The following is a 5,000-nucleotide window of genomic DNA, read 5'->3' as shown; positions in this document are numbered from 1 at the left end:
ATGCATTCGTTGACAGATGATACCTTGTTCACTCTTCCAGGCTGGTCTTCCAGTTGTCCAGCTGATCAACCTGTACCTGTATATGCAGGTTTGGAAATGGTCAAATGAGAGCCAAAAGTGAAGTGAATCGTAAACAGAAACTTATAATACTTTTCATAATCCATTCATAATATTGAATAATATAAAAGATAATAATAAAATAATATAATAATAAAGATAATAATAATAATAATAATAATATAATAATAAAGAATAATAAAAGACATAATACTTTTCAGACTCCATTCATTATAAATAACCTGTCATTCTTTGAGGTTGTCAGTGGATTTTTTGACGAAGACTTAAAATTCTGATAGAATAAGCGGGTTTCAGATATGATTATTGGCCAGGTGAGTGATACTGTATGTACTTGCTACTTAAATTCTATTGTAACCGCTTATTTTGACCTAACTGTCTACCTGAGTTTATGCAACATTGTCTAAACACAAAGGAACGTTACTTGGCACAGTCGTAATAGATATTTTCTGTAGCCTTGGTGGGTACTTTCATATTATGTAGGTCAGTTTATATATCCATTTGGGTCACTAGCATTTTTCCAAGATTATGGTAATGATGGTGATGATCAAACGATTATTGTTAGGAATAGTTTCATTTTAATTCTAATAACAATGATGATTATACTGATAATCTAATACTACTACTTCTGATAATAATGATATGGAAACAAAAAGGTAATGATATCGATAATTATTGTTATTACAACCAACAATACCATTAATGACAAAGTTAATAATGATAATAACCATATATGTAGCAGATAAATTCTTACTGACGATTACTAGATCTTACAGGTAGTATGATCGTTCTTTGCTTATGTCTACTAAAAATAAAGTTGGCTAACATTGCGTCCATCCTGCTTATTAATGCAAATTTATGCTAGAAAAAACTTGCTTTGCAGCAGAGTACCAGTAAGAAAAAGGTTCGCGTGTGATGGTTGAACCTATTTATTAATAAACTTATGCGAACAGTAATGATAATCACTAGATTTTGTATCAGGATTTAACCTTGCCAGTAATAGAAACATTTGCGCAAGATGTTTAAGGTAAATATTGTAAAAATACCAAGATATCTCTAGATATCCAAATTGTTTATGTCATTTTCGAAAACTATGACTGCTCTTTCCTGATCTATACGTGTTCATTCAATAAACTGGCCCAAAGTTTAGATAAACAACCTTGTGTTATTTTTAACCCCTTTGAATACGGATTTTTCTAATGTGCACCGTATATTTTGTCATTTCAAGTTATTCAATCCAACAAGTAATTCCATCAAGATTCTTAACAGCAGCCTCACTCGAGATGTTGCAGGCTGAGGTAAACACAGTGCAGGTCTGATTATACACGCTGTCCTCATAAAAAGGTCCTTAGTCCCAGTCGCTCAAGAACAACCGCTTATGGTATCCCGGGAGATCTCCAGATTCGGTCAGAGGCCCTTACGGAACTGGATCTCGGGCTGGCGAGGCTACCTTGTTATACCGACTGGAGGTAAAGGGGGACATCTTATGAATGAGAGAAATGTTGATGCTGTTTACTATTGTTATTTTATTGTGGGTGAGTAATACTGTATTGAACATCAAGTTGTAAACATCATTTGTATTTTATTGCAAGACAGTAGTCCTATTGTGAGACTAGATTGCAATGATACATAGTTGAGAATAAGCAACTACGTCATTGTAGAATGATTCGGCTGTTTTTCGTTAGATAAGAAAAAATATTTTCCATATTTGCCGATAAGTTGCAATGCGAAAACATGACACGGCAGCGAAATCCGGGTAAGCGACCCGTCCGAGCACCAGGGGGCGCGAAAACACCTTTGATTGGGGCCTCGTGTGTTGTGGGGACGTTGGCGACTGTCACCAAGGTCGGAGTCATCAACACTGCATTGTATTTCGGTCGCCACGTGTGCATTTCGCTTCCTTACCTGGACGACAACACTGCAGGGCACTAATAAATCTATATGCATGATAATAACAACACGAAATACGCCAGCAGCAATTCCGCGCCATTGTAGGATGAGAAGTCTATTGAGCTGGGAGATGAAGACGGTTCTGTGAATTCAGGTTCTATTTTTGCCTCAACTGGAAAATAGAGTCACGTTGCACAGAGCTCCACGTGTCCAAATACAAATTTCACAATACTGAAACTCGACAAAGAAAGAATTGTTTGGGTTTCTTTTGTTCATGTATTGCCCTGCTGTCTCCTCACTCAAGAATTTGTGATAAGAGCCGGTGCTTCTCAGCAAGGTGAACTATCCGTAATATAATAATGAAACACAGTGAGAGGCACTATTGCACTATACCGTATTGCACTAATTGAAAAGAACGTATGACAGTAAGGAATAGAAAAGATGCATTTTACTTTACATTTATCAACAGCAGCGACCAGAGCCTGTATAATATTGGCCATTAGTTCTCTTTCCCGTGTCTGATGCGTTTGTCTGTTTTAACTGGGACGAGGTAATACCTACACATAATATTCGTTGCCAAGGACACCTGCTTGCTCGCACGGGTCCCAATAGGTATTTCTGCCAGCTGGTGTAAAAATGTGAAGGTTGAGGACTTGATTTTCAGACTGCAAGGGAGTACATGCCACATATCGTAGAGCAACTAAAATGCTTTGATAGAGAGGAAGAATTGAGAAGACACGTGTTTAAGAAGGATGTGCAAACCACGACTAGCCATACCATAGAGGCCAACAAGCTAAGTACCTTCTGGCTGGACAACGAGGTCGTTTATGATACAACTGTGAGATATAGAGGTTCTTCACGAATGGCAAACCACTCTACCGTGTTAATAGATTGGCAGAAAAAAACACAGAAAGGGGTTTATTGAACGATAAGACCGTTAGAAGTTTATTAAATAAGGAAAAAAAACCTATTAACTAGAATTTTAGTACAAGAAGAGACACATTGCAGCATTTTTTAATCATTAAAGGTCATCCTTTGCCATCTTCACCACCTGTTTGCAGTATATGCTGTTGAATTTTTATTGTATGGTAAGAATAACAATGATAATGTAGTGATGAAAAATAATAGTTTTTCTAACAGTGATGATAACATCGAGAACAAGAGGAACTTGTTAATGATTATTGTTAGTTTTTATTGGTTTATAATTGTTATTATTATTACTCTTAACGATATTGTTATTAATATCATTATTACTAGAACAATAGGAATTTGTTGTTTTAGTAATTGGTAATTGTTGCTTTTTATTGTTTTGTTATTGGTATTATTATTGTTGTTGTTGTTATTATTATTATTATTGTTATTATTATTATTATTATTATTATTATTACTATTATTATTATTATTATTATTATTACTATTATTATTATTATTATCATTATTATTATTATTATTATTATTATTATTATTATTATATCATTATTACTATTATCATTGTTAATATTGTTCTCATCATTATTATTATTAATATCATTCTTGCTTTCTTATGATAATTTCTTTATCATTGTTATTATTGTTATTATTTTCATTATTATTATTGTTATTATTTTCATTATTATAATAATTATTATTACCATTATTATTACGATTCTTCTTCTTCTTATTATTATTATAATTGTTGTTATAATTATTATTATCATCCTTATCATGTTATTGATCTTATTGTAATCCATTATTAATATCATAATATTCTATTACTGTTATTATCATTATTATTATTAATATTATTACTATCACTATTATCATTATCATTATTGCCATCATTAGTATTATTGTTATCATCATCATTTTCATTCTCGTTATTGTTATCATTATTACTAATATCAAAATTATTGATTATTTTGTTATTATCATTATCATTGGTGTCTTAGTTATAACTGTTATCATCACTCGATTTAATCTAATCACAATATTTTGTAATAATTTTTCTCATCATTATTTTCACTATTATTATTGTTGTTGTTGTTGTTTTTGTTGTTGTTGTTTTTGTTGTTGTTATTATTATTATTTTTATTACTATTATTATTATCATGATCATCACGCTTCTTTATCATTATTACTATCATCATTATTGATGTTATTATCATTATCATATCTATTAATATTATTTTTATCATTAATATTTATAATCAATATTTTACCCTTATTATTGTTATTATGATGATAATTACTATTATTACTTTTTATAATCAATATCATAATTATCATCATCATCATAATCATTATCATTATTATCATTATCATTATTATCATTATAATAATAACATTAATAATGATAATAGTGATAATGATAATAATAGTGGTAGTAATAAAAATAACAGTAATGCTGATAATGATAATCATATTAATGATAATGATGATAATAATTAAATAGTAAAAATAATGATAATGGTAGTAGTTATCATTATCATTATGATACTTTCTATGATTACTATTATAGTTATTGTTATCATCATTATTGACATTATTATCATCATTATTACCACTGTAAAAAATTAAGTTATTATTACCATCATTATGATCAGTAACAGTACTAACAATAGAAGCAACATATTATCATCACTATTATCATAATTATCATTATTATCATTGATGTTATGAGGATTATGGTCATGGTGTCAAGTATCACTGTTTTATGATAATATTATCTTAATCATTATCTCCATCATTCTTAATGATATTATAATGATGATAATAATAATGATAATAATAATAATAATGATAATGATAATAATGATAATGATAATGATAATAATAACAAAAACAATGATAATAATAATGATGATAATAATTATTATCATAACAATAATTCAATAAGTAGTAGTAGTAGCAGAAGTAGTAGCAGTAGTAGTGATGATGATGTTAATGATTATTATAGTGATAATGATAATGGTGTTAATAATGATAATGGTGATAATGGAAGTGATGATATAAGAATGGTAATAATAATAATGATAACAATAATGATAGCAGCAGTA

This window comes from Penaeus vannamei, chromosome 20, assembly GCF_042767895.1.
Source record: "Penaeus vannamei isolate JL-2024 chromosome 20, ASM4276789v1, whole genome shotgun sequence".
Lineage (NCBI taxonomy): Eukaryota > Metazoa > Arthropoda > Malacostraca > Decapoda > Penaeidae > Penaeus > Penaeus vannamei.
Note: the sequence above shows the minus strand (reverse complement) of the source record.